The 24,200-nt window shown below is 37.0% G+C and overlaps 1 protein-coding gene across 6 annotated transcripts in view; it reads left to right on the top strand.

Annotated features, from left to right (window-relative positions):
* Positions 1 to 24,200, top strand: part of cobl (cordon-bleu WH2 repeat protein) — a 153,924-nt gene that overhangs the window by 19,210 nt on the left and 110,514 nt on the right. Inside the window, exon 1 of one of the 6 annotated variants that reach the window (XM_067449212.1) lies at positions 22,569 to 22,643. The exons of 4 other annotated variants lie outside the window; for them this stretch is intronic. The gene's annotated coding sequence lies outside the window, so the exon portion shown is untranslated. Of the gene's footprint in view, positions 1 to 22,568; positions 22,735 to 24,200 lie in introns of those variants that run through there. One more of the 6 variants, XM_067449211.1, reaches the window with a different exon arrangement.

Raw genomic sequence — 24,200 nt, 5'->3', positions numbered from 1 at the left:
GAGTAATTAGTTGGGTCAGAAAAATAACGAAATTATAGATTTTAAGTATAATTTTTTTTTTGTAAAGGGACATACTGTAGACTATTTAAAAAAAGTGCTTAAAAGTGAACAAATATTCTTAAGAGGAAGCTTTTTCCCTCACGTGCAACATGAGTAATTATTTGGGTTAGTAAAATAACGAAATGTAGTGTTTAAGTATAAAAAATATTTATGTAAAGAGATATAGGGAAAAAAAAGTGTTTAAAAGTGCACATCTAATTCTTAAGTGGAAGGAAGCGTTTTTCCCTCACGTATAATAAAGCACGGAGTCATTAGTTGGGTTACAAAAATAACAAAATTATACTTTTTTTAAAGTAGGCTAGAAAATATATTACATATTTATTAGGGCTGTAACGATATGCGATATGAAATCGAAATCGCAATACGCAGGTCCACGAACCTGTATCGCGATGTGAGGAGGCAGAATCGCGACACACCTCTTCCAACTCCCAGAATTATCCTTCCTGTCCAGGTCCAACTTTTAAGTCAGCAGTATGGCAACATTTCAGCTACCCGGTGGAGAACAAGGATGGCAATCGTGTAGTTGACAAGACCCACACAATTTGCCGTAAGTGTTTCAAGAAACTTCCCCAACCGGCTGGCAACGTGGTGTGAGCGTGGCGTTTCTGTTGCATGTCATCCGCGGGGCGGCTGCGTGGCGTTTTCTCTTTCTTTGCACACCAGAAGCGTGTCTGACACGCCGCTTCTGTTGGTATTGATGTACAGGAGGCCCTATACTTTATGTTAAATATATATTGCCTATTGGTACCGCAAAGAAAACATCGGCAGTAGCCTATTGACCATACAGATATATGGTATTGACGGCAAAATAGGCTACAGAATACTGTACAGAATAAAACTGTTTTGTCCCCCCCATATCGAGGTTTGTATCGTACCGTGGGTCAAAAATCGTGATACGAACCGAATCGTGGGTTTGGTGTATCGTTACAGCCCTAATATTTATGTAAAGAGATGTATTAAAATAAAAAGTGCTTAAAAGTCTACAACTATTCTTGTGGAAGGAAGCTTTTTCCCTCACATGCAACAATAAAATAAACTCACGTGCAGCCGCAACATATAGCCTGGGCTATAGAAATTAGGAATAAACATTTGACATTTTTCAAACTGACTCAATTGTGTTAACCGATTAGGCTACCGCAATTCTGACCCAAATTGCTTTGTCGCCTTTCTGGCTGTTGTTGTATGGTGATATTTTTGCAAATGTTTCTTAAAAAAATCTATATTTGTCCAATGGAACGATCGCTTCAAATTTGAAACGGTTTATTTAAAGCAATTATATTTCAAACATACGGAATTAGAAATACAGGCCTGCCCCAAATAAAAGCCGGATCCCATCGGCAGTTCAGGTAAATAAAGGCCCCGGTCTTTATTTGAGGAATTACGGTAGTTTGTAAACTGCGGTATAGCTGACTACTAAATCCAAAATGTATCTTAACAGTAGCTCAACTACTTAAAAAAATCAGTGAATTTGGCATGATACAATTTCATGCAGCTTCCTTAAAGGTACCCTAGAATGATTTGAAATCAATATGTTAAATTGTTTTCTGATATCTACATAGAGGGTATGTGGCTTATTTAAGGGCAAAAACTGTCCAGATCCAGTTTTACAGGTCCATTTACAACCCTATAAATTGTCTCTAGGATGTAATGCTCTGTTTTTGCCTTATTTGGAGTCATGAATATTAATGTTGAGCTCTGCTCTGATTGGCTTATTTCAGCAGCTCACAGCACACAGCAGTTCAGCAAAGTGGCTTGCTTCGTCCTGTCAGAACAGACTGGCTGAATGACACTTTAAGCAAAAACATCTCAAATTGAGATTGATAAAATGCAGCTGACTTGTTTATTGGTGTTTTCAGATCATCCGCGTGCGAGAAAGAGCTTGCGTTCGTGCGGTTGCCAGTTTTCAGTAATTAAATCCCCCAAACAGATCTTTTCTGTGAAAAGAAACCCTGTAAACTATCCAGTGTTTTACCTAAACGTGTCCAATCTGGCAACCATACGCATGCGAGCTCTCTCTCACACGCGGAAGATCTGAAAACACCAATAAACAAGTAAGCTGCATTTCAGCAATCTCCATTGACTATCGTTTTAACTTATATGGTGTAAAAGGTGACGTTTGCTAGAAGGATCAAGTGAACGGTATCTACGGTTGTATTTTGTAATACAAAATAATATTAACCTTTGTCATTAGACACACTATTTAGTTTTGTATGGTACTTGGAGTTTGCTATTGTTACTGTACTAGCATCTTGCATCATCTAGACAATGCGGTCTCTTAGAAACTTTCAATTTAATCAGAAATTGTTTAAACAGTCAATAAGTGGATAAATTACTTACTGCTTGCAGGAATATAGCTGTAATTGCCCCTTTCTTCAGTTTAAGACGCTGAGTGAAGCTTGCTTGAAATGGGCCGAAATACCACCGTTGTGGTATCCAATTATAATAAACCTCAACCTTGTGTCATGAGAGCCGTTTTTGCTATCTTCGAGTGTCTTGTTTACCATCAGTAGATTCGGCTTGTTTGGACAAATGTTGGGGGCGTGCATATAAATGATCCCCAACACTTGCGTCACGGTTGGGTTTATGTTGAGAAGCACTTTTTTTTCCGTGGAGTTTTTGATTTACGAGATTTACATAAGAAGTAGGAGGCTATGGTGTTTGAGACTCACAGTATGTGCTGTCCATGTACTGAACTCTTATTATTTCACTATGGCAAGGTTAATACAATTTTTCATTCTAGGGCACCTTTAAAGATACATTTGAATTTGTGTCACCTTTGTGTAACTTTTTTTTTTTTCTTTCTTTTATAAGACTTCACCATTGACTGTTTATCAGGATCTTGAGATGCTAGTGTTATACAAATGATAAATTCAGCTCCAGTCCAATTCCTCCTGCACTTGTTCTTATTTTTGCCATTTTAAGACAGAATAGCACCCTTTCCCCATCTATTGTATTCTCTCACTCTCCTTCTTTCAATCACCTTTTTCTACTCTCTGGAGAGAGTGGGTAATTGGCCCCAGAACCCCAGTGTGTGTTTATACCACAGGGCCAGTTTTCTGTCTCCCTGGAGAACGGACTGTGTTTGTTCCAGCAGCCATGGAACTTAGAGACTGTCTGCTCTCTCTTTCCATCCGTGGGTGTTAGGATTGAGAAAGAATGGCATTGTGGAGTAGGCTGAGGGCGTGAGGAGAGCCCTGTTAAGTTATGTTGTGGAATACCCTGTTACCACAACAGTTTTCTTCGGTGGAAAAACCTAATAATATTATGAAATACTTTTTTAAAGTTTGTGATAATTTTAGCACTTTTATTTCAGAAACTGAAAGATATAACAAGAAGAAAAAGGAAGAATGGAAAAAGGAAGACTCAATTTGCCTGAATAAGCAGCATGTCTCATTGTGACAGAGCACTAATGCTACACTAATGTATTTAAATAAGGGGTGAAATTAAAATTCTGATAGTTTACTCATCCTCATGTCTTCTGTAGAACACAAAAGAAGATATAGTTCCAGAATATATAGTTTTATATAGTGCTGTCATTTGATTGAAAATTTTTTTTTTATTTATTTGAAAGTCATTATTTTTATTTATTTTTGCGCACAAAAACTATTCTCGTCGCTTCGTAAAATTATTGTACAGCCACTGTAGTGAGATGGACTTTGTAACGACGTCTTTATGCATCTTGTGAGTGGGTCAGTGGAAATGTACTGAATGCCAATGGAGGCCTTTCTGAAGCCTTTCTCAGCCATCAGCTTTCAACAAAAATATCTTAATTTGTGTTCTGAAGATGAACAAAGGTGTTACAGGTGTCCAACGACATGAGGGTGAGTAATTAAAGACCCTGTAAAGTCAAAATTAAGTATGGGATCTGAGTTTGTCACACCACAGAAAAATATGTTATAAACCACCCAGCCAAATTTGAATGATAATAAAAGTCGCCAAGTAAATAAAATAAGAGATCAAAATCTTGAAAAAATGAGCAGTATTCTCTGTTCTCAAACGCTGGGGGCGTGTCCGCTGGCTGTGCCGAAACCACCCCCACTCGCGGGAAAGCTACCCGCCTCACTCAAATGCCATACATGTTTGAGCCTCCAGTTTTTTTTATGGTCTATGCTCCAGAGCCAGAAACAAACTAAGGCCGGTTTCACACTGCACACGTTAGCAGGGCGTGTTTTTTTTTGTTAACAGATTAGAGCATTCACACCGTTTACTAATAATACTCACCGTTAATAATCACACAAATTATTAAACCCAGAGGCATATTAAGGTTACTTTTATCATGTAAACTACCTATACAACATGTTATATGCATGTGTTTTTGGGACAGAGGGGAGAACGGTCGCATTTACAGGATATATGCTTCCCATCATAAATCAAAGCACGAGAATGACAGTGTCGGAGGAGAACGAGCCGCGGTTCATCTGCGCGAGACGAACGCTGCCAGTGTGAATGCACAACAGCGCGCGGCTTACGCTCTCCATACGCTGCTCCTGCCCTGCCCTGCACTGCTTGCGCGTGCAGTGTGAAACCGGCGTTAGAGGACATTGACATATTCGATAACCAACATCATTCCCCTCGATCTGCAAAAGAATGGTCTGTGCTGTTTTCCTCTCCGTTTTATGCAATTTAGCTAGTTATGTAACTAGCATAAATGTAGCCAAATAAAGTTAGGCTAGCAATAAATAACATAGAATAAAGTGTATTTTGCCACTTTATAGTCACATATCAAACTAAAAGATGTAATACAGATATTACAGTTATAATATATACAGGTTTACAGATATAATAGTTGAAATCACTTAAGGAATCATAAGGAATCATATTGATGTAACTTATATAAACAAAACTAAATCACGTTAGAGGGTTGCAGGATTTAGTTACTGTGGACTAATATAACGTTACCGGCAGGGTGGGAAATTAACTTTTTTGTCCACTAGCCACAGTGGCTGGTGGATGTCCAGTTTTACCAGCCACTTATATTTTTTATCAGCCACTTTTTACAGAATTCAAATATAAAAGAAAGTGCATTAGCATAGTATGGGGTGAATTTGGGATGATTGGGACATTTTTCCCCAGTCATTTCAATGGCAGAAACGGTCAGTATCATGAAATGAGTTACTCGACAAAGGTGCATTATTGTTACTAGCAACATCATTCTTTGACAAAATCTGTTCAATCCATTACAATGAATGATTTAAATTGTAACCAGTAAAAATATGTTTTACAACTCACCCGCCACTGTGGCTGGTATACACAAGTCACCCGCCACTTTAAAAAAGTACCCGCCATTGGCTAGTGGCGGGTGCTAATTTCCCACCCTGGTTACCTGATGTAATTATAACACAAGCACACAAGGAAACTTACACTCATTGGTGGGCACGTAACTTTACTGCGGATGATGTCTGCACCGGCTGTAGGCGAGTCGGGAGGATGAAAGCGGGAGATAGTCAGTCCAGCCCCATTCACCAGTAACAGCGGATTATCAGTGAATCCCGGTTGTCTCCAATGAAAGTTTATAAAAATATCCTGTGTAAAATGATCACTACAGAGGCAGTTGTTGGTGGTGATCCTCAGTTCTCCATCAAAGGGGCTCTTCATAAAATGAATCCACCTCTTCTTGATATGATCGTTTTTCAGAAATTTAAATAAGGACACCGATCTGTTTTGTAAGTGACTACATCCAGGTAACGCATTTCCGCGACGAAGGCTAGCTAGCAAACTGTAGGCTATAGTGACTAATAGTACTCGCGATTGAATGGCAAACTGATGCGAATGTGCTCTAGTTATGAGCCTCAGTGGCTACAGTGTGTCATCAACAGTTGGGTCAGGGCCAGGCTCAGAGGCTCCAGTGTGTCATCGAGCCACCGTTTTACCCCCGCCTAGAAAATCCGGAGCACAGCAATGGTGAAAATCTGTTTAACGGTCTAACTCCACAATTTAGTACTGCACAGTTCACAGTCTTCGCAATGTGTTTTAGCAATACATTTCTAACATTTATAATGCGTTTAGAATTTTTTCATAGAATTGCCTTTACAGGGACTTTAATTAAATAATTTACATTTTTGGGTGAACTAACCCTTTAATCTCCATTTCCAGCCATATGCAAAGCATGCTGGGAACTTACAATGGTGTCTCTAAATAAAACTGCACAATTTAGCTAATAAACAAGTAAAATGAACAAGTAACCTTATTTTCCTTAATTTTATCAGCTTAATCAGTTCCTAAATTCAAGCCTAAAAATTGCTTACATTTCTGAATTATGCACAAGCCTGCCTCTAATGAGACATATACAGTGACCTAAGACCTGGCTTTGTGGTGGCTCTCTAGCCTGTGGAAGGCTTGTTAGTCAAACCAACTCAGAACCGGCACTAGCACTAACTCTGAACTAGCACCCGGTTCATGCTGGTGGAAAAGGGGTATATGAGGAGCTGGTTGATGGCTGGGGCTGCCGTATAAATAAACTTTATAGCTTCCAAGTCAGAAGTTGTTCTGCAATGCCTGGTGGGTAATATTGGGGCTTTAGGAAGATACCATGTTAAGGGTACCTGTGCTCTTTCAGCCCCCTTATATTTGAGTAGTTCGTGACTTGAGGACTGTAAAGACAGGCTGAAAATCGTTAAAATGCAGATTGGTAAAAAATAGATAGGTGAGATTTTCATTCATGTCTTCTTTAATGTTTATGTGGTGGAGCATACAGTCACAACAGATCACAACAGGACAGCTTTTACAAGTGTTAGTGTCGTCAGTACGGTAGCATTTCTGTGAGCTGTTTATAGCTCCTCAAAAGACTGGGAAGCTTTAACCTCAGCAGTAAAAGGGTGGGGCTTTCTGCCAGTGAAATGGCACTGTAACCAGAGATCAAGGGCAGATGCAGTGCCAGCAGGCTTCATGCTTAGCAACGGCAAACAAACGCTGGTAAGGAGCTGAATGTCCCTCCAGATTCACCAATTGTCTGGGTCATTCACTCTTTGCGTGAGGCTTCAATCATAAATTTGCAGCTGCTTGGGTATCTCTCTCTCTCTCTCTCTCTCTCTCTCTCTCTCTCTCTCTCTCTCTCTCTCTCTCTCTCTCTCTCTCTCTCTCTCTCTCTCTCTCTCTCTCTCTCTCTCTCTCTCTCTCTCTCTCTCTCTCTCTCTCTCTCTCTCTCTCTCTCTCTCTCTCTCTCTTCTCTCTCTCTCTGTCTGTATAAAAATAGGTTGCTATGTGAACACCATAGCTCCCCGGAGGCATGTGCCTGTTGTTACACCCCGCTGATCTGCTGAGGGTGAGGGAACTCATTTCCTCAATGGAGCAATGCACACCAAAACTCAAGGGATAGGTGATGTGATATGTACCATGACTGTGAGAGATTTAAATCTGACAACTTTTCAGTCATTTCTAGAGCTTTTGTTGCTCACTGATAGATATGACTTGGAGTGGAGTGTACTTTGAAAGGGCAACAACTACGGGTATATTTAAGTATCTCTAGCATAATTTAAGCTAAATGAATGCCGTTTCTTTTGCTTACCTTTTAAAAGGCAGTGGTTAACATGTTTAGTCACTGATCTCTGGAAATAATGACTTAAATAGATCCACACTCACAATGGCCTATCCTGAACAGCAAATGGCAAAAGAGGACAGCAAACACTCTGGATCCTTCAGGTTGAATCCCATTGTTTGCTCTGAGCTAAAACAGAAAAGCCCAAACAACAGCAGGATTAATGTGGTGTAATAAAGGTGCTATTGTTTGCTGTGCTGTTCAGTTCACTAGAGCATGTGCTCAGGTCACAGCTCATGTCACACTAACACATACATCCATTTATTTAACACAAATTCATCCATAAACATTTTATCAGATATCTTTTGCTTTTACTGTTTTATTCTAAATTCAGTCTGTTTAAATAATCATTCTGAATCTGTTTGATGAAACACTTTTTCTTACTTATATGGACCACAAAGTCCAAATGAACTTAAAGGGGAAAACATTAGGGAGAGTTCTGTGAAATCTCATTTGAGGAGAAGGGTCAGTTTTGTTTTGTTTTCAGTTTACATAACATATATTTATGTTGTGTTAACTTGCTTATCAGAATTTTCAGTAAAAACCCTGAGTGAAGTTGGCCCCCCACCCAATGCAAAACGTCGGCAAAATATTCTCAATCGTTTGTGCGCCGTAAAAAAATGTGTTTATGCCGCCTTGTTTTTTAAGATATTAAAATGACATTTATAGGTCATTCTGAGGTCACTCATCCCCCCGCATGCTCCAAATTCGGTTGTGCTTGGTTTGTGCCGGTAAAAGTTTAGTTTGTACTGCTTCCATTTTTAAATATTAGCCTTTGAATTATAGGAATCAACAGCCCTCTCATATGCTCCAAATTCACCCAAAATAGTCTCAGTCATTTGTGCTTCATTTGTGCTGGTAAACGTTTAGTTTTTCTTATTCGTTTTTCGTATTCGTATTTGTTTTTCGTATTCGTTTTTTACAAAACTTTTACTGGCACAAATCAGCACAAACAAAGCACAAACGATTGAGACTATTTTGGGGGGATTTGGAGCATGTGGGGGGCTAAGTGACCTCAGAATGACCTATAAATGTTATTTTAATATCTTAAAAACCAAAGCAGCACAAACTAAAATAAATGTGTCAAACAGTTTATAGCTTTTATCTTGTTTAATGGATTTGTACGGGTGAAATGCAAGAAGTTTCTCTGTTCACACTAATCATTTCAATCACCAGTACCTGCACCAATGTTAAATACATATTTTTGGATATAGCCTAAAACATTAGCACTATCCACTAACTAGGCTGATTTGGTTGGTTGTGACATTTATTTAACGAAAGATAACATACTTTCCAAACAAGACATTTTACAAAAGAGAGGTTTGAAATTATACAATAATAACATTATTATGTTCTAAATGAAGACAAAACGTATTTGGAGACTTTCCATTTGCTAAACATTAGTGGAATATGTCCATAGTTAATGTGATGAACTACTACAACTGTGGTTTATGGGGGTAATATTGTTGCATTATTCCAAACAAATATATTGTTGTCCCCAAATAAATGTAAAGCGATTCACAAAAAATAAATAATTTCACAAATCAATATATGAGATCCACAAATATATGCAGTAGTTTACAAAAATGAATTAGATTCACAAATAAATAGTGCCGCTGAAAAACAGTTATCCATATTTTTTTACGGTCTGTGGCCCAGATCAAGAAAGGATTTCTGCCGACGGGTGTACGTTTTGGTAGCCATCTAGAAAACGCATAGCCCCCGGACTACCAGTGTTGGGCAGTAGTGTCGCTAGTGACGCTACTAGCTTAACTACATTTTTCAGTAGCGTGGTGGTAGTGTTGTAGTTTTCTCAATCAAATAGCTTTTCAGTAGCAAAGCTCTTTTGATGATCAAGTAGTGCGGTAGCGTCCACACAAGCTAACGTTACATTTTCCCAAGCATTTCTGAATATCAAGCTCAAATAGGAAACAACTGCAAAGTCGCGGATATGCTTCACTTTCTACATACCTTTCTGCCTCGCGCAGGCGCACATAGATGTGCGCGCTTGAGCTTTTCAACATACTCCTTTGGCAGTGAGTGTGGAAAGACGGGATCGGCACGTGCACATATACAGTCCCTGACAAAAGTCTTGTCGCTTGTGTACAAATTGACCTAAAGTGCCGCTGAAATATATTTCTAATCAAGAAATGGCTCATTTTTTTTTTACAAGAAATAGCTCATTTTAATCCCACCAGCTTTTGTGATAATGTTTCAGTGAAAAACTAAACTTTCAAAAAGTATTCTAATATTCACAGCTTGGTAAAGCCCATTGAGTCAATTTTTGCAAAGACATAAGTGTTGTCACCTTGTCATATGAGCTTCACCTGTGACTAATATTGGATCAATTAGGTCTCAAGTGTGTATAAAAAGAACCCCAGTACGCTAGACCTTCACATCAACTGCAACTAGACCTCTGCAAACATGCCTAAGATTCACCCTGAGACTAAAATTTTGATTATCAAGAGGCTGAAGACCAGATCCACTGCTGATGTGGCAGACACCTTCAGTGTGTCTCAGCGTCAAGTACAGAGGATAAAAAAGGGGAGGTACAGAGGATTTGAAGAGACTGGAGACGTTTTTGACAAGCCCAGGTCAGGCAGACCCCGCAAGACAACTGCTCGAGAGGACCGTTTGTTGGCTTGAAAATCCAAGGCCAGCCCATTTTCCACTGCAGCAGAGCTCCACGAGACCTGGTCACCTGAAGTCCCTGTGTCAACCAGAACAGTTTGTCGGATTCTGTCTCGAAATGGCCTCCATGGTCGAATCAGTGCCCAGAAGCCAGCACTAAACAAAAGACAATTGAAAAACCGTGTGGCATTTGCCAAGGCCCACAGCCTGCTAAAAGGATGGACGCTGGAAAAGTGGCAGAAGGTGGATTTTTCAGATGAATCTTCTGTTGAATTACACCACAGTCGCCGCAAATATTGCAGGAGACCTACTGGAGCCAGAATGGATCCGAGATTCACTCAGAAAACAGTGAAGTTTGGTGGTGGAAAAATCATGGTCTGGGGTTACATCCAGTATGGGGGTGTGCGAGAGATCTGCAGGGTGGAAGGCAACATCAATAGTCTAAAATACCAAGAAATCTTAGCTACCTCTTATTCCCAACCATAAAAGAGGCCAAATTCTGCAGCAGGACGGTGCTCCATCGCATACTTCCATCTCCACATCAAAGTTCCTCAAGGCGAAAAAGATCAAGATGCTCCAGGATTGGCCAGCCCAGTCACCAGACATGAACATCATTGAGCATATTTGGGGTAGGATGAAAGAGGACGCATGGAAGATGAAACCAAAGAATATTGATGAACTCTGGGAGGCATGCAAGACTGCTTTCTTAGCTATTCCTGATGACTTCATCAATAAATTGTATGAATCCTTGCCAAACCGCATGGATGCAGTCCTTCAAGCTCATGGAAGTCATACAAGATATTACATTTGGATCTCACAGGACCACAACTTAATTTGCTGACAAATTTTTGTATTTGCAGTAAATTTGTTCAATTTATGTATAGGCGACAAAACTTTTGTCTTGCCAAAATTTGGCCTTTCTTGATTAAATGATAAATATTTTTTCTGTGACAATTATTTATTTCAGTGCATTAAACATCATTTGGGAGGGTTTTAGCTTTTCATATGAGCTATTTCTAACAGCAATGAATTAATTAAAAGTCAGGTTAATATCAGGTATTTCTAGAAAATAGATATGCGACAAGACTTTTGTCAGGGACTGTACACTATCTAGTTGACGTTTGTTTCCGAGCACTCAATTCGCTGTTGCACGCACATCGTCCGCGCGGTGACAAAAGAGAAAACTTATTTTCAATGCAAAGCGAATAAACACTTAAACTTACACTCTTCTTAAAAGCATCGGGGTCCAGCCTGGCCACCTCTTGATATGAATGAATGAAACTTGTTTCATGTGTGTGGGAGCTAGAACACACACACACACACACACACACACACACACACACACACACACACACACACACACACACACACACACACACACACACTGTTATAACACACGCAAATACTGATTAAAACAACACAGCATCCAAATATTCACAAAGAGCTTATCATGTTTAACCTGACAATACAGACAATGCAAACAGTCACGACCACATTAATCAACACGTTATGGATAAAGGTGACATCGTCTTCTCCAAACATGATGACTGCCTATGATCGCTGACACAGAGCAATATCTGGCTATTTGCTTAGAGCTCTTTTTACTTCAGATTTGTTAACCAGCTGGTTTGAACAGTCTTATTTGTATGTATTACACTTTGTCCAGAAACTTTACGCAGTTCTTGAGCCATTGTGTTTACGATGAGATCGTGGCGTGAGATGTAAAGTCCTTTGAACGCTGGGCATACATTCATTATGTGCGCTGTAGATTCCATTATCTTATCACGATGTAGTAAGCAGAATGGTTCGTGATATTTGTGAAACCACAGGGATAGATTGTATGGTCGGGAGAGTTTGTAGCCTAGCTTTAATAACAAACTTTAGGATACCGTCGTTTACAGCTGAGTTTTGTAACGCAGAGTGAGAGACTGTATGGTACACACACACACACACACACACACACACACACACACACACACACACACACACACACACACACACACACACACGTAAAGGCTACATGTTTAGTTTTTTGCTTTGTTTGTTGTTAGGCTACTGTTTGGAGCAGATCTTAATTAATTTAGTGGAGTGAAGCTTAATTTAATGTAGAGTAACTGGTAGCTTAGCTCACTACATTTTCCAAGTAGCTCTCCCAACACTGCAGACTAATATTAGGCCTTCATATATATATATATAAAAAAAAAACGTTTTACTCACATAAGTTTGTCGCACCATTCCTGTTGGATCCAATATAGAAGGCACAACATTGTGTCTGCAGATCCAGCACTTAAGGCTTGTTTACAAACGATTCCGCGGTGAAATGAAGCGAACACACAAACGTTCTTCCCCACGTGAGCTGGAACTTCATTAAAAATAAATTAAGTATCACACATTCCTAATATTATGATCCAAAGGAAGATTATGCAGCAACTGTGTTCTTCCACAATATCTTGCTATCTTCTTCCGCATGTTTATTACTGCTGGCTAGAGAGCCGATCAGCTTCATTAGTCGGTGGGCGGGGCTACTGAATTAGATGTTCTGTAGAGGTGTGTGTTTTGTCGCGCGATGACGTAGGAATGAAGCTCAAGATCGTTTTCTGGGCCTGGTGACCATAAAAGCTTTTTCAAAAAAAAGTTCAGATCTTAAACTTACAGGATATTCTTATATCACCATGACTTTTTATATATCAACAGCTCAAGCGAAATTTGATTTCTCGATTCATCACCCCTTTAACTAATTTATTTACATCAGTAATTTGATGTATTAATTTTTCTGAAATGATATGCAGTCCTTTGCCTTTAAATCCTCAGCAGCCTACAGTCTGCATGACATTAACCCCCACCCCCCCAACTGCCTGTGTTTTACCCATTTTTTTGATACTTAGAAGTCTATAAAAATGTTGAGTGTGTTTCCTGTTTTCTTATGTTATCAGCACACTTGAGTGGAAAGAAACACTTCCTTTTCTTTTGAGTAACAGTTAAAGGGGGGGTGAAATGCTGTTTCATGCATACTGAGCTTTTTACACTGTTAAAGACTTAGATTCCCATCCTAAACATAGACAAAGTTTCAAAAACTAAGTTGGACGTTTGATGGAGTATTTCTGTTTTAAAAATACTCCTTCCGGTTTCTCACAAGTTTTTTTCGAGTATGGGTCGGCTTGACGTCGATAGAGCGGAATGTCCTTGCATGTGCCGTACGGGCTCTTCTCCCGGAAAGGTGCGCGCGCTCGTGACTAAAGCGAGAGACCAAATGCACGCCCATAAACACTGCTCTCAGGTGCAGATCCAGTCGTCCGTGCAACACTTTGCTTTATTCCTGCGGGTTATGTCAAGTGACTTCAACCACCCAAACATAAACCTAGCGTTCTCACAAAGGGTGCTTCGTCCTTAAATTCGCTAACTGTTACTCCATTGCTGTTCTCTGTATAACGTTACACTAGTCTGACGTGCAAAACCGTTTTGCTTGCTACTGCTAATGTTTAGTCGCATACAATAGTCCATAAACCGAATCATGTCCTCATAAACTGCGAGTAAACACACACAAATGTTGACAGGCCACTAAATACAGTCCATACCACAGAGACGGACGTCCTGCTGTTGCCGTTTCTCCTGTTCAATTTATTTCAGCCTCCGTATCTGATTCTGGATCATATATGTATTAGTTGAATCTGATAGCCATGGTTTATTTAGGGTAACGTTTTCATCTCCACGCTTGATCTCGTGCTGTAGCTGCACGCTTGTCATTCTTTAGCTCGGCCCACACGTTACGCCTCCAGGCGCTCGTTTTTTTTCCGGAAAGACTCGGTACAGCCTATATTTCTTTTATAAATATAATAAAGCTAAAGACTTTTCGGAGATATGAAGGATGCAATACTACTCTATAGGTACTCAAGATTGACATGAGATTGACCTGACATGATATCTAACCATGCCATGTGCAATGAAATCGCTATTATGTTTTTTTGGGCTGTAACAGCTAAACAATGAAATCTTTGGAAGAAAAACATTTTAAAAATAGGCACATCACAGAACGAGCAGCAGCAATAAATTGCACAACCCAAGATGCGCAATGCTTTGGTGCATTTAAATGTAATGCTACAAATAAGATCATTAGCACAGATTTTAAGATGGGCAGATTGACATGTCTGGTGCTTTGATAGATTGCATGTGCTGTTTAAAAAAATGTCTAAGGTTCTTTTACCCTAATGCATAAAAAACTTTTTTTCATGGTTTTATGTTATGCTAAAATGTTTATGAAGATTGACTGATATAGATTTTTTATACCAATTATTTGCATGTTTATGTGCCTGATTTTCTCAATTAAAACAACACTGAACTGAACAAACTGTTTTAACACTTTTTTTTAAAAAAGTGTTTTTTTCAGTTTTTGCAATTTCACTTCCTCTTAACAAAACAAAACACACTTCTACATCAATAGTCTGAAAGCGTGCAGAAAAGATGTGCACTGTCACTAAAGTATTTTTAAATGAAATCTTTAAGTAATCAATAGAAATAGCATGTACAAATATTTCTAACAAATTAAAAAGCATAACTTTCTAAACTGCCTGAATAAAAGGGCTATTGCATCTTTTTTTATTTATAACCACATCATATTACCAACAGAAAAAAAATCTATGTACAAAGTCTAATACTTTCAAATAGAGAACATAAATAAATGACAGATGAGTCTATCAACTCCTAATATATATATATATATATATATATATATATATATATATATATATATATATATATATATATATATATATATATATATATATATATATATATATATATAAGCATTCATTTTAAACTCCAGTTGTAAAAGGTTAACGTGTCTGATGTAGACTAAAGAGTGAAGAGGATAAAACAAGCTGCGAAATAATTGTCAGGAAAATAACTAGGGACTACATCATCATCACATCATCACAATTAAAAAGTCCATCTCATCTGGCATGTTATCAGATTTATTAATAATGTTTTTGTTTGTCTAGAACATTATTATTATTATTATTATTGAAATCCTACTTGTAATGCAAGTAAAGAGTAAATGTTTCTCCGAAGGTCTTTTTCCTCCATTCTGGCCCTGAAGAAGTTTTGTTTCCTTGCCCCTGTCGCCTTTGGCTTTTGGCTTGCTCAGTGGGGGACACTTCAATTTCAACTATATTTCTAACACCACCATTTTCGCAGAGCAGCTGTACAGCCGAATCAAATTCTGTTGCATTATCTTCCTGTTAACACTGTGAAGCTGCTTTGAAACAATTAGACTTGTAAAAAGCACTATATAAATAAAGATGACTTGACATGACTTACATTAACAGGAAAAAAAAAAGAAACTACAGCACTGTAAAAACAAATATTGTTGTTTAAACTTAAACAAGTAAGTAAGCCTTAAAGGGATACTTCACCGCTTTTTCATATTAAACTGTTATTCCCTTACCTAAAACGAGTTGATGCATACCTCTCATCTGAGTGCGTTCTTTTAATCTGTCTGACGTGCGGTGACGATCTGTTAGCATATAGTTTAGCCCACTAAACCCAGTTAATTCACTATGGTACCAAATCAAGTTAGAAGCTACCAAACACCTCCACGTTTTACCTAATTCAGTGGCTTAGTAAATATCACAGTAATAATTAACTTTATTAACTTAATAAAATCTTATTTACTTAATGGTTTTAGTTAAACATAGCCAAATAATTGACTAAAAATCCAACAGTTAATTTTGTCTAAAAATTATAGTTTTTTTTTTTTTTAAATCACTAAAATAATTTAGTATTTAAAAAAAATAATTATTTATTTTGAATATACTTAATACATTAGTGAAATTTCTTTCAAAATATTTGAGAATGGAGAATTAAACTGATCTGTTTAAAGAACCACAAATATTACTTAATTAAAATCAAGATTATTAATATTTAACACACACTGAAGAAATTGAGTAAGTTTACTCGATTAAAACAATGCACCCCTCCCCCGCCCTCTGACGTGATGATAACTTGACGGTTGAGTAAGTGCGGATATTTAAATTAGGCTCGAGAACTAGCGCTGATATGGTGGAAATGGGATAACAGACCGTTTGATTACACTTGAGTTACTTTTAAATGTCTAACTTTTACTTCTAAAATGTTTGTTACTTGATTACTGTTACTTGTTAAATGTTGTGAAATATTCTTTACATGTCAAAACAGTAATATATGCTGTATTGCTGTACTCGTCGACAATAAAGGCCATGCCATGTATAAGTGTGTTTGTATTTTACAAACGTTTAGAGGAAATTAAAGTTATACCATGCAAGTTAATAATACTCATAAATAAAAACAGTTTATATTAGTCATAAATATTGTTTTTTTAAATGTTTTTTTACCTATTTTTTTCTACTCAATTGTTTTTGTTGATGTAACAAATGAAGCTATTCCGATACACTTAATTTTTTTACTTAGGTTTAGTCAGTTCATACGGTGTCTGTGATTGATTTCACTGCTTTAAAATGTACTAAATGTTTTTAGTGTAAAAATGTTTCACCAAAAAATGTAGTAAATCATGGTAGAAGTTTTTAGAGTCTATTTAAATACAGTTACACGTCACGAACATTTGAACGATCAAGTATGATAACATAAAATAAAACGTGCCACTTTTCTAAGCGGATTAAAAAGGAGAACTATAATGTATGGCGGAGTAGCACTTCGGAGAGTACTTTGACTCTGTGCAGTAAAAAGTCACACCTGAAACTTCCTCTACCACATCTCCCCCTCCCCCTATTGACAGAAATGAGAGAGGGAGGGGGAAATGTGAGGGAGGACTTTTTACTGCGCCGAGTCGAAGTACTCTCAAAAGTGATATTCCACCATACATTATAGTTCAATTTTAACCCGCTAAGAAAAATTACGTTTTATTTTGTGTCACCATAGTAGGTTGTTCAACTATTCGTGTTACTGTATGTAAATGGGGAAAATGTGGAGGTGTTTGGTACTTCTAACTTGATCTCTGTTTGGTACCATAGTGAATGAACTGGGCTTAGTGGACAAAGCTAAATGCTATCAGATCATCACCGCGTGTCAGAGAGAGAGTCTGACTGTATCAACTCGTTTTAGTTAAGGGAACAACATGGTTTAATATGAAAAAGCGTATTTTAAGCATCCCTTTAAAATGTTGAGTTTATTGAAATAAATAAAAATTTAGTTGATACAATGAAGGAAATTGGTTTAATAAATAGAAACTCAAAATATTATTGTATCTGAACTAGGGATGTTAACCGATGACCGTTTGACCGATGGTTGACCGTATCAATGTTGACTGATAAAAGTTGTCGGTTGAAAAAAAAAGAAGTGATCTCTAAATTAGGCTATTATAGACAGTGGACTAAACACTTCTACAATTAACCATCTCATTCCAAAATCTTTTTGTGTGAAGTGAACAAATCCCTCACATTCAATTTTTCATAACTCGACTGTTTGTACTTAATAAACCAATAAAAACATTTGGCGGAGGTCACAGCGTTTGGGTTTGCGCGCTCACAAGGTTAAAACACTGCAAAAAGTAAACCTAAAAAAAAAAAGACTAAAAACCTCGAGGTTACAGTCAGGGCAGACGACAGTATGAAGCGTGCATTCCGCATAAGATGGGCTTACATTTGGAAATATATTACATCTACATTTCAGTGGTAACACATAAGGTGTTGATCATCATCTTTCTTTGTTATTGTTAGCACTACCTCGAACTAAAGCGGCGTCTCTTTGGAGCTGTCATTTTCTTAAATGAGCCGCTGCAATATTTCAAATGAGCTTCTAACGCTAGAAAATTGCCTTTATTTTCTACGCGATCAGCTTGTACCCAAACCATTTCGAAACCAAGGAGCCATTTGTTTGTCGATTACAAACAAGCTCCTCGGCGCCGCGTTTGCAGGACTCATTCGCGCTGTAGGGGTTTTAAGTGAGTGGAAGAAAGGCGGTGGCGGCAGGACATTGTGTGTGTGTGTGTGTGTGTGTGTGTGTGTGTGTGTGTGTGTGTGTGTGTGTGTGTGTGTGTGTGTGTGTGTGTGTGTGTGTGTGTGTGTGTGTGTGTGTGTGTGAGTGTGAGTGAGTGGGAGGCAGTGAGATCATAGAGAGATGCGACAGAGTTGCGAAACTGCAGGCGCGGCTCGCGGCTGTTATTTCAAATAGCGCAGCATATTTTAAACTAATCGGTTAACCGGTTTCAACCGGCTAATGAGGCTCAGTGGTCGGTCAAGAAAATGTTTTGTTTTCGCCATCCCTAATCTGAACCACATAAAAATGTGATAAATCATAAAAATAACACAATTTCACAAATAAAACAAACACAATTACCCAATATGCTTACCAAATCATTTAATAATATTTGAATAAAGGTTGTCGATTCTCAAAAGTATTTATTGAATTAACTCATTTTTTTTTATTTTAATGAACTCAAAATTTTAAGGCAAACAGGTAACTTATTTTTTAAATATATATATATATATATATATATATATATATATATATATTTTTTTTTTTTTTTTTAAATTGAGTACATGGTCATGTTACATTTTTTCCCCCAGAATTTTTATTACAGAATTTAACTTTTTATTTAACTTTTTTTTGCACAAAACTATAGCATAACCTACATTCATACTTGACTTTTATTGATTTTATTTATTAATTACATAATAAAAAATATTTATATAATTTGTTGCAGCTTTAATTTTGGTCTTTGGATTAATTTGCTAGTGAAAACTACATTGTTTTCCTTGCAGATGATTGTGTTAACTGGAGCAGAGAGAGTGTAATGGACAGCATGGGTGGGGAGGTGGGAGTTTGTTTAGGTCCTGATTTGGGTCATGTAACCATTCATTCTTAATCGGGCTGTTGATCCAACAGTGTGTTGAAATAGGCAGGTTAGTGAAGGGCTATTCCTTTAACATGCACTTCTGATTAGGCATGTTCTCAACTGTAGAACATTCCACCTGTGATTTCTGAATGTGTTGCATTGCATACTTTGTGTAATCTCAGTTGTAACGGTATTATATTTTCATGGTATGATAACAGTGTCAGACAATTCAAAGACACACCAGTCCAGAACTAATTCGCATCTCCAAGCGATTCGATTCAAATTAATATTTTGTTTCGAACTATTGACTGAATGAATTCCCGCCACCTACTGGTGGGTTTATTTTCATATTTTTACTTTGCATGGATTTTTTTTTTAAATATTAAACTTTTAAATTCAAAAGCTTACATATAAAACATTTATACAATATTTACCCATGAGCTGCATTAAACACTATGTAAATGTGTCTAAATCCCACTTCAAATTGATCTTCTGTGCCACTTCTGCTGTGCAAAAATGGATCTTTTGATACATATCTCATTTGATTGGAAACAGTATGATTGTGTCTAATTGTTCTAACTGAATTTATTGTTTAAATTAACATTTTAAAAGCAACTTTTCTATTTTAATTTAAGAAATTGACAGATGATGCATACATTTAATAAGATTAGAAAACATTGCTCTTATAATGGTAAAAAATGCCCCATGACATTAGTTTAAAGGGACACATATCGTCCTGTAATGGGAAAGTTATAATTGGAATATGTTTGATGGATTAGAATGTGCTCCTACATTTTTTGACTGTGCTCCTAATTTTTTTTAAATTAGGAACACAATTAAGTTTGCGTAGAGCCCTGCTACAGGATGTGGCATATGCCACTTTAATTACATAATTACATAATAGTGTGTGACAAAATGACTTGTGTCTCAGAGTGTTATCTTGTGTTCGGAGGCCTTGTATTTGGGAAAAAATATATTTTAGACACTTATGGAAGGGAATTAAACCAAATTATTTTGATGACAGATGTTGGCTCATGCATTTCTTGCTCATCTTTTTACGTTCACTAAGACATAACCGACTGTGTTGATGAGAATACATGTTGACTGCCAAGACTGCCGTGTATTTGTCTGTTCAAGCACAAGGATATGCAAAAGAGTATTTTGTGTTTGAAACACATCTCTGGGCAGAACCATAGGTCATGGATCAACTGCAATCTGTTTGTAGTTAACTTCTAGGGCTCAACATAGTGTTCACTGTTCATCAGGTATTCCATGCATACTAGTTTTGTCAAAAAGATCAATATTTTATTACATAATGACACTGAAATATCTGAAACGATTCCAATACTTTTTTTCTGCAGTATCAATATACCAGCTATATGTTCTCACTCTCTTCTCTCTGATGACAAATTGAGACATACAAATACAGGTTACAAATTCCAGTATAGTGACAACATTAATGCGCAATAATGGGGATATTGTGCACACCATAAATACTATTACTGCAGAAGTTGGGAGTCAGTCAATCAGTCAATGCTGTGAAAGCTAAGCCATCTCTAAAGGACAAAGTCAATCCATTAGTAATCCAGTCGCAGTGAAGGCTGTGTTTGGAACTGCCAGCTGAGAAGCTGAGAGTTTCCTGCTCTCCGAGGGAAGCTGGCTCATGCCTAAAGGGCTCTTTGTTGGACAAGGTGTGCGATCTGAGCAGCCACTGAGCTCAGCACAAAACCACACTTTCAAAACCTCCTGTTCCTGTCAGCACCGGAGGTGTGTTCTTTCACACTTAGTAAACACATCCTACATACACATTAGAGCACTATCCCAGTAAGAGCCTACATTTTGCTGTCTGTCTATTATATTTTTCTCAAAATTCTACAAACAATACCCCATAAAAGTTAGTTTGAAATCTTTGCAAAACAAAACAAAAAGAAATCACATGAACATAAGTATTTACAGCCTTTGCTCAATACTTTGTTGAAGTAACTTTGGTACCATTTACAGCCTCAAGTCTTTTCGAGTATGATGCTACAAGCTTGGCACACCTATTTTTGAGCAGTTTCTCTCATTCCTCTTAGCAGGACCACTCAAGCTCCACTAGGTTGGAATGGGAGCTTCAAAGCACAGCCATTTTCAGATCTCTCCAGAGTTGATCAATTGGGTTCAAGTCTGAGCTCTTGTCGGGCCACTCAAGGGCATTCACAGAGTTTTCCTGTAGCCACTGCTTTATTTTCTTGGCTGTGTGCTTGGTAGGGCTGCCTATTGTTAGGAATTTCACAATTCGATTCGATTTCGATTCTTTAGGCTTCGATACGATATTGATTTATTAGCTTCGATATTGATTCATTTATTAAATACAACACTGTGCAACAAGGAGTCAGCACACTGCACTCCGTCTCCATAGAATTCAAAAGACATAGTAGTGTGTAGACACGTAGTGTGTATTTATGCAATAATTAAAGTAATTAAGTACCTGAGTATATTTTTAAATAATGTGCGCAGTATTATCAATGTTTAAGAACAAACTGACCCCAGCATGTTTCCTGTCATGGTTTATTTAGCAGAATAAATTGTACAATACTGTACATGTGTTGACTACAAACCACACCTGCAACAAACGGGTGCTTTATTAACACCTCTAAAGTGCATGTAACTGTAGGTAGTAGAAAGTATATTTCTTTCTTCCTATACATTCAAGTTATAAAAGAAATGTAAACAGAAGCACAAAATCCTTAGTCGGGGACACCCCTAGTTTGGAATTTATTTATTCGCTAGCAAAGCTCTGCAGGTTGGTGTATTCACAGTTTCAGCTCAAATACAATGTCTGATATTTTTGACTGGGTTATTTGAGACGGTTATATTGTTTCTTTTTCAAAGACATTAATGCATCATAATCTAGGAGGTTTTTAAATTTATTTTATAGTCATATGTTCATATTTGCATAGACATCTCATGTTTGTGTCAACAAACTATTGTGTCAAATAGTTTCATATATCCATGACCCCCCCCCCCCCTGCACAAGCCCCGCCCACGGTTAATCGATTACTCCTTTTTGAGACCTATCGATGATCGAAATGAGAAATTGACAAAAATTCCTATCCCTAGTGAATTTACCACAAGTGGACTCCAATCAATATCTTTAACTGTACTTGCTTGATAAACAAGAATTTCCAAGTTGACTTGCAGCAGCAATATTGTTTAATGGATAGTCAAATAGTCTTGCACATCCCTAATTGTATTGGGCAAATTTTTCATATTGGTGCATCCCTAGTTCTGTTAAATTATTATGATACATTATAATATAATTTATTATCACTTGAAGTTTTATACACTTCCTGTGTTGTCTCATTGAGATCATTGTGTTTTAACATTCATTTAGTCTGTTTTGGAGTAGATGGTCATTCCATTGATAGTTTCGGGGCAGAGGGCAGTTTTTGTTGCATAATCAGCGAGTGACACAACAGCGTGTTGATAAGCAAGCATTTTGGCACAAGTCTTTATGAATTATTAACTGGACGTGCTCGAGGAGTCGAGGTCCAAGCTTTTTAGCATTCTCACATGCTTTGCACCTCTCAGCTACCCAGAAGTGTCTTCCAGGTCCGTAGTAGCTCCATGTTCCAGTAGCTCGTCTCCTTTGTGCTTCCTGGATTTGGAATACAGACAGACTCTCACGGCTGCTTTGACAGTAGTAGGATGGTTTTATCTACTGCTAATGTTTGCACTGTGGAAAGAAAATAAGCTTAAACCGAAAAGAGCGCTTATCAGTTTTCAGTATATTTGGGTGTTATTGTGGCATTGAAAGTGAGAGAGGTTTTGTGTTATGATGTTTGAGAACCAGTTTATGAAGTATGAGTGAAGTATGAATTCTTTTTACTTCAAAGTGTGTAAATGGTTTACCATTTTACCTCTTTAAGGTCATTACAGAGATTGTTGTTTTGAAAGGATCTATATCATATAGTTGTGGTACTGTCTATGCTTACAATATGATTAATAATAATGTCATAGAGCAAATCATTTTTGGTTAGTTTGGTTCAATAACATTATATTCTCATATGTTAACTGGTTTTTACAGTATTGGATATTTTTGTGAACCTGTTAACATGTGGTGAAGCATTATTGTTTTTAATTAAATTGATGTAATCTTTAAAAAAAATTATAAGTAGTCTTTATTTAATCTTGAAAAACTACTGTGTAAGTCATTAGATAGGTCAAAGGCTTCTTTGACCTTTGTTTATAAAACATACCAAACAACGCCCATCTGGGCTTTTAGTATGAATAACATACAATAATAATAAAAAAATTGTGAATTGTTAGAACAACTAGTTTGTATACATTTATAGAATTGATTTTTTGTAATATTTTTGTATTGTCTTTCTTGTCCTCTACTTCATTATGTAATGTCAGCAGAGTTTTGTTTATGTTGTGTTTTGATGGAAATGAGGATTTCAGTCTAATCAGTCAAAGCAATCTTGAATCAGGTTTATAAAGATAGGCCTTGTATGTTTTATTACTGCAATATGACATAACATAGGGCTGGGCGATATGGCCCAAAAAATACCACACTAACATTGTTCATATGAATCAATATATATATATATATATATATATATATATATATATATATATATATATATATATATATATATATATATATATATATATATATATACACACTAACATTGTTCATATGAATCAATATATATATATATATATATATATATATATATATATATATATATATATTATCTGTCACAATAAATGTCAAGTCTTTGCCTGACTTTAATGATGCGTATCTTCAGTCAAGTCAAGAGTCACCAACAGTTTCAAAACAGTTTTACAGTGATAATAGGAAATTATTATGACGCATTATGTTTGACTTAGGGAGGCACCGATACCATTTTTTCAGAACCGATCCGATATTAAAAATTCTGAGTATCGTCCGATACCGATACTAAACTAATACCAATCTGATACCAAGGCAGTTTTGTTAAAAAATATGTAGAATTTCTATACCTCAGTCTGTTGAACTGAAAATCACTCTTTTGTGAAATAAACACAATCTACTAAATACAGACAACTTCATTATAAATATATTATATATAAATATATTTGTATAAAATCTAAACATTTACTGTAAATTTACTTAAACTGTAA

The sequence above is a fragment of the Pseudorasbora parva genome, chromosome 7, assembly GCF_024679245.1.
Source record: "Pseudorasbora parva isolate DD20220531a chromosome 7, ASM2467924v1, whole genome shotgun sequence".
Classification (NCBI taxonomy): Eukaryota; Metazoa; Chordata; class Actinopteri; order Cypriniformes; family Gobionidae; genus Pseudorasbora; species Pseudorasbora parva.
This window is presented reverse-complemented; position numbering and strand designations above follow the sequence as displayed.